Raw genomic sequence first — 12,800 nt, 5'->3', positions numbered from 1 at the left:
GACACATTTTGCAGATAAATTGGTAGATTGACTAGTGAAAAATGTTAAATCTTTCAAAAGCTAATTCTTTTAAATTATAAGTCAGAGAATGCATTAGGGAAAAAATGAGATTTTGTTCTGCTTACTAAGGAACTCACTTGATTAAATTAGTGAAAAGCACATTAGATATCAAATCAGTCTTTGAGCATAAAGTAAATTAGAAAATGTAAGTAGACTTGTATTCCTCCTTTACCACCTTTTCAAGTCAAAGATACCCCCTAAAATAGTAAACAAAACTATCAAAAATTATGTGAAGCCCCCCATATGTTTAACAGGTAGGTTCATCCAGCCAGCAATATCATTATATTAAATACATACAGCGGTTACCACAATTGCTTTTGCCATTTGTACATTAGAGCAACAGGCAATGTTTTTTCTGGACTGAAATGATGTTTCTGTAAACATAGCCTGGAATTTCAGTGTTTCATTTAAATTAATATGGATCTTATGGCAAGTGGCCCCGGGAGAAAACATATTTCTGATGTCTTTGCATGAAACACACACCTTCCTGAAACACTTCCTGCCTTGCACCCGTTTTTGGATATTATCACTGCTGTCTGACAAGAATGAGGTCAGCTAGGACTTGTAGCAATACTTCACAGCAGCTGTCCGGCATTGCTTTGAAACTCCACAAGCCTTTAACTCCTTAACTGCCTCACCAAAACAGACATTGAAGTCTTGCAGGAGCACTGGAAGAATAATGACTTTTCAAGGTGCTGAATAGTCTCAAAGGGTTTAACAGAGGGAAGTAAAAGACTGAGCTTTTCAGGGGAGCAAAAATGAGCAAGATCATGAGGAGGGATGAGAACTTAAGAAGTGTCACCACCTTTGTGGCAGCCAGGGATGGGGAGGCAAGACAACATGATATATACAGAAGGAAGAGACATACTGTGTTTGAAAAACAGCAGAGAGACACCCAGGTTTAAAATAGTCAGGTTTATCAGCATTCCCCCACAGAGAGCCACTTGGCTGACTCTCAACAAATAAAAGAGTCCATTTGCTCAGTAGCACCAATAGAGCTGCACTAAAATTGTATAAGCAGCAAAGAGAACTCTGAATTTGCACAGAACTTAGTTACAGGGTTACACAACAAACTTCCATGCCCAATACTTTGACAAAACTTCATGATGTTTTAAAACCAGGTGTCTAAGGTCAGGCTGACTGTCAGAAAACTTTTAAATTTGTATAGGAAGCAGCATTCACACAATCACTAGCATGAGCTCAGTGCACGAATTAATTTCTCAGTAGCAAAAATTGATTTGATCTGTACCAATCATGCCCATATTTCCATTAAACAAGCCAAAATCTGCACCCATGTTACACTGGCTGTGGAAGGGCAGACAGCCACAAAGATACAGTATGGTATCTGGCATACAAGCTTTACTTGTATAAAAGTTAAGGTGTTTAATTATTTTAAAGTTCCACTCCTCCTCCACTCAAGTAAATTTACTTGCTATCAGTTTCCCGAGCTGCACTGGCCAGGGCTTCCCTTGGAGCAGCTTTAAGATGATCCAAACTTGCCATGTCACCAACCCAAGTTTCTCTGCTTTGTTGCTTTTCCACACATTGTGTAAGAGCTGTGGAGGAGATGAGAACAGCTCTACACCACACCACACCACAGTCTCTCCAATTCAGGCATCAGAAAAGGCTCTGAGGGAACAGCAACTAGGAGTGCAGAGTGTGTGTTAAAAATGCTCAACTATAAGATTGGTGAGAGACTGTGATCATACAGCACAAATATCCTGATCAGAGAGATATCCAAAGCATCTTACTTTCCTTTCTCACTGTGTTTACAGGTGTTGCACACATCTCCCCCCTTTATGTCCAGTGATCCTAGTTTGCATCTTCTTCCAGGAATATTGTCAAGACTTTGTGATTTAAACCATAATTTAGTTACAATATTATAATATTACAATATTAAACTGGCATAGTTTTCAAAGATCAGCATTCCTCCCTAGGCTCCATACTGCTCACACTTTGGCAGCAAGCAACTTAGCTCATCTATAATCAGACTGTGAAACACTTCAGAATTTATAACACATCTAAGAAAGTTAAAACTCAACTTGGGGGGAGAAAAAGATTTAAAACCAAATCTTTCACAAAACTGATTCTGTGTTACAAAAGTCTCTGTGTGCCTCTGGCAGCTTCTGTTCCCACCTGAGGCAGGGCGTACCCACATGTTATACATGTGCATGCAGGTCTGCAGGACAACCTCCATGCTGCCTTCCAAATGGCAACTTTTCAAGAAGCAGCTGCCACTGTGCACCTTGTTGTGTACAGCAGCTCGAGTTAAAAGCTGAGAAGCAAGTCAATACACAAGAAAATAGCTCAGAAAACCAGGAAAAACAAAGAATGAAAAAGTAAGCAATTTCCAATAAATTCACTTGGCTCTAAATGTACAAATGCTTAGGAAGCAAATAACATTCAAATGAATGTTCCTAGTCCTATCACAACAGTTGCTGATGAATTTAGTTACAATAATCAGAGTAAATATGTATGTAATTTTATTATACATAATTGAAAGATAAAATAGAAGGAACAAATTAAATTATAATAGACCAAAAATATTTTGGGGTTTGAAACAATTGCAAAAGCTCATATGTTCCTTGAGACTCATACAACAATTCAAATTAATTTGCCTTGGGTACCCAAAAGTCCAAATACAAGCAACATGTTTTTTGGGGACAAATTATCTTCGATGAAATGGGGAACCACTGCCCAATCTTACAGGCAGGTTACATGATTAATTTCAGCTTTTGCTTACTGATGAATCACTGACTTCATCTTAGTGGAGCTTTAAGTGCCTATAACTGGCCATTCCATAAGCCTATTGCAAGGCTTATGCACAAGTACCCTAGTGTTAAAGGGGAGAGGGGTGGAAGTGAGGAGAACATGGGAAACCAGTTAGGAAGGCTTTGTGTGAACACCTGAGAGAAATAAAAGAAAATGCAATAAAAGAACCTCTGAGAGCTCCAGCTGCTTTACCTGATACATGCAGGTTGATTTAAAATGTTCACAGCAGCCCTCAGCAAAGTATCACCTATCCTAAAAGACTTGTAGTTTGAGGCATGAGAATGTTCACTGGTTTGTTCAGTTGAACAAAAGCAGACAGGAGCAAGAAGGAAGCTTGAATGATTTTGCCAAAACTAACAGGAAAGCAACCCCTGACAGTTTTGGTGTAGATTCTGCTCTGGAAATATAAGAACCAGGAAATATAAATAATGAAAAAAAATTCACGAAGTCTTATGAGGACTGCAAAATAATTTCCACAGGACTGCAGAGGAAGTCTCATCCCTTGTAATACCTTAAACTAGATGGAACAAAATAGTGGAAAGTAACTTAAGGAAAAAGCTAGTACTGGCAAGTAGACAGGCTATATGGAATACATTTTTTTCTTGCATCTCTGACTTCTATTAACATTTTTGTGGCTCTTGAGGCAGCAAGGTAGGAGCTTTGGTTTATACTCACTAAGCACAAGCCAAAAGCCTCCCACAGTTCTATTTGGTAACTTCAGCTTAACATGCTCAAAGATATACAGACTTCTGACAATGATTCAGTTTCCCACTCAAACATAAACTATGCCAAAACACACCCAAGATTATTTCAACTAATAAACACTTGATTAAAAAACATGTCAAATCAACTTGGTCTTTACATCAATTTAAAAGACTCTTACCACAATCATTGTCTAAACCATAGTGTGCTGCAGGAAGCACCAAAAGAAAAAACTGATTGATAACATTCTCACAGTGTTCCTCTGACAGTCATCACTTCTGTGATTGCACAAAGCTTAGGACCCTGCACTTGCAAGAGTGATTCTCCTGCACTTGGCTTGTGCTGTGAAAGTCATTTAAGGATGTCAATATCTTGACTCCTGAAGACTAAGATTTGGGACAAATACTGTGACAAAGTTCTTAAAACTAAATAGATCAAAGTTCTGTATCCTGTCATGGTGCACAGTTTCAAAACCCTCTCAAAAAGCTGCCCTTTGATTTAAACTTCATAGACATCTCTTCACAAGAAATGCAATACTTGAAAATATGTACACAGTTACCCCAACTTCATATAGATGCTGTTCAGTAGCATATTTATTTTCTTTGTAAAACAGTGACATTTGAACTTCAGATTTTTTTAAATTCCATCTAACTCCCCTACTAAGTTTGTATATTGAGTATTAAAGAGACAGCTGAAGCAAAAAGTAAAAACAAAAATTTCAACACAGGGACACAAATGAAGTGCAAGGTAACTTGTGATATGCTGGACTTAAAGATCCTAAAATTGTGTTCTCCAGATGGCTATTCTTTCCAAATTTTCACAGTTACAGTAGTGCAGAAGGCATATCTAGTATGGTTAGCTCTTACCCAAGAGGCATTTCCAATGTAAATAACATCTCTAATAGACCATTTTGATGAGCAATAAAAGAAAAGACAAATTTCCACCAGACAGTTGAAAGGAACAGAACAGAAATGTATGTCAGGTAAAACACTGATTGGAAAACTACCCCCAGTAGCCATTAGAGCAGCTAAAGTCTGGTTTTTCTAATCAGGACTGAGGCACATTTGAGAGGCTGTACTGCCCATAAGAGCAAGCCTTCTCCTCCACAACTACCATTCTGAAAATAATCATGGTCAAATAAATACTAAATTTGCTCAAAACACTTGAGACAGAAGTTCTTAGACAACCCAGTTCAACAGAAAACACATGTATCCAAACACAATGTCCTGTTCCTATATGTATTTTCTCCTACAGAATGGTGACATGAGCTAAAATTTCATTCCCACTGAGACATCTGTTGCGTACTCATGGAAAGATGAATCACTGTTCTCAATGGAAATAACGACTCGTGACAGCAGTTAACTCCTCATGTATAAAGTATTGCATAGGCAAAGTTAGCCTGACTCCCTAGAGCAAATAATTAGTGGATTGCTACAAAATGTATTTCTCTACCTAGCTTTAAAAGGTGCTGGAGCACTAATAGTCTGAAGTCTTACCTGTGCTACAGGAAAAATGCATCAGGAAAGCCAGCGGCTGATCTAGTTCAAGAACCTTTCTGACAGTGGCCAAAAGCAGATGTTTGCAGAAAGACAGCAATGGGAGTGATCCTTCTCCTAGCATGCTCTCAGCTGTCACTTAAGGATTTAAGCTGCCTTCAGAACATCCTTCTGAACTACCACAACGAAACTGTTCCTCTGTGGATCTCCTCAATGAAAGTACACTGACACCTCTGCTGTATCCTGTGGCACTCACCTCAGGGGTTTAGCTACATGCTGTACACCAAAGATTTCACTTTGTTTCAATTCTGTGGCAAACCAATCCACTGAGTGTCCCCCATCATAATGCTATGAGTAAGTAGCTATTTCCATTTACTTCATGGATACTGCTCAGCATGTCTGACTCTTAAATCACATGTCTCTTGAACATTTTCTTTCCTATTTGAGCAGTCATGGTCTGCTTGTCCCAGGATGTAAGAGTATAGGTAGTCTAGTGCAACTTTACATTTCATGAAGATAAGGAATCAACTGCATCCCATACCTAAATATGTTTGCACAAAGGCAGAATGATGTCTTCTGGTTTAGCTTACCTGCTGTCTTAAAGCTCTCTGGTTTCTGAGCATTACAGAGACTAAGCTGAAGTACTCCCAGAACAATGACAATGAATCCCCCACAAGCCCTCTTTGCTGAGTATCAGTTGCTATCAGTTGCCTCAGGACTTTTTCTTACAGACAGAAGTACCTAATTAAATAGGCTGATAAGCCATCTATTTTCACAATTTTCCTGCTACAATTCTGACAGTTCTTAAGCAAGGCAAACTCTGGTATGTTGCACTGAACAAGAAGCTCAAGAATTCTGAGAAGCAACACTGATTCCTTTGAGAAGGAAGAGGGAAGGAACAGGGCTTTCATACTTCATACAACAGGGAAGGAAAGAGGCTTTCATACTTCAGGGTTTAGGTACTTCACCAACCCATCTGCTGCTACAACCTCATGAAGAAATCAGGGCTTCTCCCAAGTGGGAATCCACCTTTGAAATTGTGGAAGTGCCCTCTGAACACCAACTCCATCCCTTCACTGCCTACAGCCAGACAGACTAGGTACATGTGCAAAGCTAGTGTGAAAAACCTTCCTGCAGAAGCATTTCTACTAAGTGATCTGATTGTGGACACAGAGTCATCCTTTTTTTGCAAGGTATCACAGTCTCAGCCCATACAATTCTTCCTCACAGTGGAGTGAGTTTGAGAACATGTATGCCTAGATAGTTTTAGAGACAGGTAAGGTTACATATGTAAATACATATGAGCTTTATTTGTGTCCCACAACAGGGCAGAGTTATTCACAGCCTTCCAGATGCTCTGTCCGGTTCACCCTGCATGCACAGCTTCCCTGACACAACGATGACAATGACACTCCAACACTGGTGACATGGGCACTCCCCCAAAACTGTCATATGTGTTTTTTCAAGAGCTTCTTTCCTCCTTCCCTTCTGTCCCTTCATGCTCCCAGGCCACGCTGCTGTCCCCAATTCCCAGGTCAGCAGGGTGCAGAGGAACTCTGCGGGGCACAGCAGCAAACCTGGAGGCAGCTGGGGCAGGAGCACAGCAGGGACCCACGGGACCCCTGGCAAACACCAATGCTCCAGCAGCTGGACAGTGACCAAAAACTGCCTTTGCTGGACCTGCCAGGCAGGAGAGCAGATGACCAGGGTCCATGCCTATCCATGCAGCTGCAAATTCGACAAAGCTGTGCCTTACAAGTGTCCTGCAGGCTCTTTGGGAAGGCAGCCTTAAATCTCCACAGGGTTACGTCTTGCACAGGTGGCCTCTAGAGCTTCATGGGATACTGGTCTTAATATTTTTTTCAAAGCTTGCTCACTACATTTATTACTGTAGTATGTGACTAAGCCTCCAAACTATTTTTACAGGCCCTGAACAATGGTAATCATTTAGGATCAAGTTCTGCTGGCTAAACTGAATTGTATCTTAAACCCCCACATCTCTGACAATCTCTGTTGATCACAGAACATAAAGGATATCAGTTGGTATAACACTGGCTTAGCAGATATTTGAAGAACACCACAAGAACAAGAATTTGCTGTAAGGCTTCTTCACTGTTCAGATCGCAGAGAAATGCAGTGCATTGCAATATCTCCTTAGCAACAACTTCATTTTGAAAGGCACAATGAAGATGCAGTAAGGTAAAGATGATCAGGTTTCTGAATGATCACTCCTGTCAGTTTTTTTCAGTGGCATTTAGGAGCCCTATCTAGGACCTAGCAGGACATTAAGAAGCTGTATATATCATGTTCAAATAACACAAAACTAAATCCAGAATGTACATTTGCAAAAGGCTACTTTTATTTTATCTCAAAAAGACTGGATTTTACTTAACTCATAGGAGAGCAACTGATTCCAATTTAATTCTATTTCCAGAAACAAGAAGCACCAGTATTTACTGTTGAAGCCTTTGTCTGTCACCACATACATTTTAAACAAATCACTAATGTTTAAGAGATGGGTAAATTTCAACAGCTCTAATTTGCACAAAGCTGAAACTATGACCTAAACAATCTCACTATGTAAATGCTCTGAGGATAAACCTACATAATTTGTCTTAAGCTCATGCAAAAACAGAAAATGATGATGAACAGTATTCCTGACATTATTAAGGATGGTGTTAAAAGCCACAATCTACACCATATTTATCATATATAGGCATTTCTTCTGCATTTTTTCCTTCAGTTCTATCCCTAAAAACCAAGCCAGATAGTCAGTTTACTTCTCAGTTATGAATATACTTTCCCATCTCTTATTCCAGTAAATTCTATGGTTTGCTGGTTGTTAAGGGTTTTGGGATTTTTTTTCTGTTTTTGTTTTTTGCTTGTTTGTTTGTTTTGTGGTGGTGGTGATTCTTTGGTGAGTTTTTTCTTTGCTTCATGGGGTGTGTGTGGAGGGGGGGGGTTTGTGTGTGAGTGTGCTTTGGTGTTTTTTTCCTAGTTTTCTTCTTTTTTTAAGGCTCTATGACAAGAACGTGACCAAAACTTAAATCAAACATCTTACTGCTTCTACACTTGTTTCTTTAATTAATAAATGTTTGTGTTAACAAGAGACCTTTAAAAAGCCACATTTTGAGACTGTCCAGACTATACTTATAGGAAAATGCATGTACTGAGAGTTATAGGAGCAGTAAGAGTCACAAAATACAGTCCTTAACCCTGTAATCCAATCTTGCACATGCAGCCCCACAGACTTTTATTGGGCCTATCAGCACAAGGAAAGCTTGCAGAATCCCACCATGTACACTCTGATGTTTACTGGATATTTGGTATTAAATGATACGGGACAAATTCTCTGGCCTTTCATTTAAAAGCCTTACCTTTATTTTACCTCTGGAAATTTAATTTGAATTTTGGTGTCAGAGAAGTACTAGGATCTGTGATTGTTCCTCAAATGGAACTGCTTGCACATACAGGAGCATCTAGCTATTCAAGGCTGTGTGTCATCTTAATCAAGGTAAATCCACTGTACTGTTAACACTTTCTAAATACTTATTCACTCAAACAGAACTGATTTGAACAGAGCACTATGAAAAATTACCTTCTTAGAGAAAGAACATCAATACTATTAATGGATGGGAACATACGGACAAATACATTAAAATGTGCATTAAAATGACTTCTTTACAACCACCAAATAATCAAAAGGGGAAAGGGGTCTCTACTTCAGAATTGATCTTCTTTTTTTCACACTAAGCAAATGTTCACAAACAAACTTACAAGTCAGAAGTTTCTTACAAGTCAGTATCTTTTCCACATATGTCTATGTACTTTGTCTATAGGAGAGATGTCTGTATGTTCAGATGATGAGGTGCACAGGCACTGTCAGAAGTGGCATTATCCCACTGGTTCAATGTAGAACAAATTAGCATTATTTATGCGCAGAAGAGGCACGGTGCTCTCAGGAGCTAAATATTAAGCTTCTGATAAAATAATTTTGGTGAAGTCTTGCTAAGCAGCAAGTTAAGGATCTGTGCCTGCAGGATATGACTCATTGCTTCATCAGGAAGGCCTTGCATGTTCACTGCAAACATTTGGAGTCACCTGTTCATGCCCTCCTCAACACACCTAAAAACTTGTAGATTTGTCCTCAGCTGCCAGGAAAACACCAGCAGAAATGTACTATAATTGCCACCAAGACCAAAAAAGCAATTTTAACAGGGCTCTCCTGGCAGATCACCCCACTTACGGTAACTGCTGCTCAGGGAGCAATTCCTTCCCCACAGTTATCATTATAACGGCAGGGCTGAACACAGGCAGCAGGAGGGTCCCTGCTGTGTCCCCCAGGTCCCACCTTGCTCCTGCCTAGCTCCACCCTGTTTGTCACTGGCCACCAGGGGCTGGTGGAAAAGCTTTCTGCACATCTCCAGCACCAACACATGTGTAACAAAGCCACACCAAAATGTAGGATAACTGGTGCCCAGCAGTTAAGCTGGGCAATACAAAGATTGCACTTTCATTATAAGTACCATTCTTCTACAAGGATAAACAGGTGTTTCAAGTGGGCTTTCCAGAGAGGCCTTTAGAGGGGTGGGGTGAGGAAGAAGGCATCCAGAGCCTGGTGTTCCTTTCAGACCTCTCTGAACATCAGACTCTTACAAAATAGTCATAGATACTCTCATTTAGATCTGTTTCCTCCACTCTCACTAGCCACTGGGCTAGCAGCTGGCCAGAGACACATTTTATTTGAGCAAGTGAAAAACCAAGAGAGGAACAAACAACAGTATGTGCTCTACACCACACACCTTGCCCTTCCCCAAGGACTCAGCTACACTACCATCAAAACCAGGATGAAGTCACAGCTGCAGCACAAATCAACAACTTTTGCCTTTTTGTGTGAACCTCCTGTGGCAAAACTGTGGGGTGCTTGTGCAGCAACGAAAGGAGGACAGGGCTTTTCTCTACCTGCCCTACATTAAAACACAGGTGATGGCCTAAAGACCAAACTGCCAGTATGGGGGAAAAACAAGGAGAAAGCACAGCTAGTGACAGAGAGGAGGGACATTTACCTGGCTCACTGACCTCTGCCCTACACTTCCTTTTTACTGGGAGGAGGCATTTTAAATTCACTGCTCACAAGAAACTTGCTATTAAAAAGCTGAGGTTTCCAGTGTGTTTTCATTGTTTTGTTTCATTGTTTTGTTTCATTGTTTCCAGTGTGTTTTCATTTTCCAAAGTTGCATCATCAGAGCAGGACATATTCCTATGAGAATACTGTAAGGCATTATAATAAATAATAAGGAGTGTTATGGCTAGTAAAACATGTAATGTGAAAACATACAAAAATTAATTTCACTGTGTACAGTTTCATTTAAAATTCTGTCCTTTTCATGTTTTCCTGTCAGACACATATAGGCACAGTCACTAATATGAACAGTATAGAAAAATATAAGCCATCATTGTAATTTTAATTTCACTTATTTAAATTAATAATCAATTTTAATGAAAAAAATTATTTAAAAAATAAAAACTAACTACAAAGCTGACTTGAGAATCTACAAGGGAACTCACATTTCCCGTGTGTTCATTTGTGTGGAGGTGAACATGCAGTAGATGATTTAAAATATCCTGCTGCCATGAGATCAACAGGTTAGATGTTAATAAGATGTTAACAGGAACAAAAAGAAAGAATAAAAGAAGACAATGAAAAAAAAGAAAAATACTCCAAAGCAACAAAAAGCAGAAATACGTATTTCTGTCACAAAAAGGAGTTTTGATTCGAAAGACCAACACAAGACTTACTTCCATTCCACCAAAGCCTAGGAATTAATGTTTTCAAAATTTCTTAGGATGACCTTGTAACCCCAGGGCACTTTTAGCAAAATCCTGCCATTTGTCCACAAGCATCACAAGAGTCTTATGGCAGCATATGAGGAGCTGCATAAGCAGGATACAGGGCAGTGCCAGTCAGCACTCCCAGCTCAGAGGTGAGGAGAGAACTCCTGCCATTCATCCCTTCCCAAACCAAAGCCCCAGACCTAAATCTACTATATTCCATATATCTGCATAGAAAAGTGAGAGGACTGGAGATCTGAGAGAGATAATATTTTCATTAAACTCCTGGGAAAAATATTTCAGATATTTAGCCAAATTTTCCTCTTGAATATTAAACACAGAGAATGTGAGCATGGGGAATGAGTTGAGGAATCTTCCATGGCCATGCATGTGTTGTTATTTTGTAGCTGCAGCCAGAAGAGGAAAATGCCAGAGCCAATTTTTTGCACAGCTAAGAATTATCCCAGTCAGACAAAAACATGTTAGCCTGCTGTTACATATTGAGGTATTGTCATGAATGAGAAAAGCAACCAAGGAGAAAATAAAACAATATCACACTGGTTTTGTATTATAGACTACAAAGAAAACCTTGGTATTGCTCCAAAGTACCAAATCACAGAATGTAATGAAGACCAAAACTTTCAAATATACAAGAAAAATCCAGTCCACAGCTAAAAGAAAACCCTAACATCTACAAAAAAAAAAAAAAAGGAAATTAAATTATTTCATTTATGATCAGATAAAGCAACAAAATATTATTGTCCAATTTCCAGGTAGCAGTAGAACACAGTCATTGGTGGAGAGAGTATTAAAAATGTTTGGCTTAAACCAACAACTAACCAAAAAATCCCTAACCCACCAACTTGGAAACCCTAGGTCCAGATACAAGCCTGAAGTCCTACCTAGCACCCACAGATGCCTTGTGGCAGCATGACAAAACCAGTAAAATCAAAAGAGAAACACTATTCTCAACAGCTTCTAAGAGTTAAGAGCTCTCTACTATCAGAGAGCCTATAAAAATTGGTCTGAATGATAAAAGATACAGTTCACAAAGCAAACAGACATAAGAAATAGAGAAGAAAGAAAATCCAGGCCTTAAAGGATAAAAATAAATTTATTTTCCTGAATGCTATCTAAAGGTGGGGAATTCCAGCCTAGGGAGAAGTTCACAAACTTTCAAGGCTTAGCTCATATGTGTTCTGTGTTGTTCTGATAGAAAGAGATTTTTGGACAAATCAAACCAAAACCAAGAAGCAAAAAAACAAATCCCAAAACAAATGCCAAAACAAACAAAGAGAAATGAAACCAAAACAAAGAAACAGGCAAACAAAGATGTAAAATTTCTGTGATGTGAAAGTTGTACCTGGACATTTCACTGAACGCAAAAGCCACAAAAGCAGATAAAATTGATAAAAAAATGTCAATTGACTCATTCTTACACAATACTCTTATACATGCACTGTTTAAGACAACTGTTTGAAGCAGAGCAACCCACAGAGCATAGTGGGGGAAAACCCAACAGAGTTGGTTTGAAAAAGTTATTTTATTCATGATTTTCTTGGTAAAATTGGGAGCATCTGTGGATTCCCCCACCTCCTCCTTCTTCAAACAAGGCATCTCCTCTCAGAGCAGGCTGCAAACGATCAAATCAATGGAATCATGATCTTGATTGTCTTAACCAGCTCTCCATAGACATGAGTTCACAAGAGAGGCAGCTTCCTCAGACATTAGTAAAGACCTTTGATCTGCCTTTGAAGAAATTTTTCTCAGGATATTTAAAAGCCTGTGGTTTATTTGCATGTGTGGAGAAAAACAACACTGAGGTGAACACTCCCACACAAATGTCTCAACAAATCTACGCTTGTCAAAAATACCCTTGAAGAAAATTAACATATATGCACTTTGATGGTGTACATTTTTATTCTGTAGTTCTCACTG

At 39.2% G+C, this 12,800-nt stretch overlaps 2 protein-coding genes across 2 annotated transcripts in view; one reads left to right on the top strand and one right to left on the bottom strand.

Moving 5' to 3' along the window:
• Nucleotides 1-12,800, bottom strand: part of CMSS1 (cms1 ribosomal small subunit homolog) — a 226,547-nt gene that overhangs the window by 120,490 nt on the left and 93,257 nt on the right. The window lies entirely within an intron of this gene.
• Nucleotides 1-12,800, top strand: part of FILIP1L (filamin A interacting protein 1 like) — a 191,591-nt gene that overhangs the window by 87,358 nt on the left and 91,433 nt on the right. The gene's annotated exons all lie outside the window — the stretch shown is intronic.

This window comes from Agelaius phoeniceus, chromosome 2 (assembly GCF_051311805.1).
Source record: "Agelaius phoeniceus isolate bAgePho1 chromosome 2, bAgePho1.hap1, whole genome shotgun sequence".
NCBI lineage: Eukaryota > Metazoa > Chordata > Aves > Passeriformes > Icteridae > Agelaius > Agelaius phoeniceus.
The sequence above is the reverse complement of the archived record's forward strand: the minus strand, read 5'-3'. Positions and strand labels throughout refer to the sequence as shown.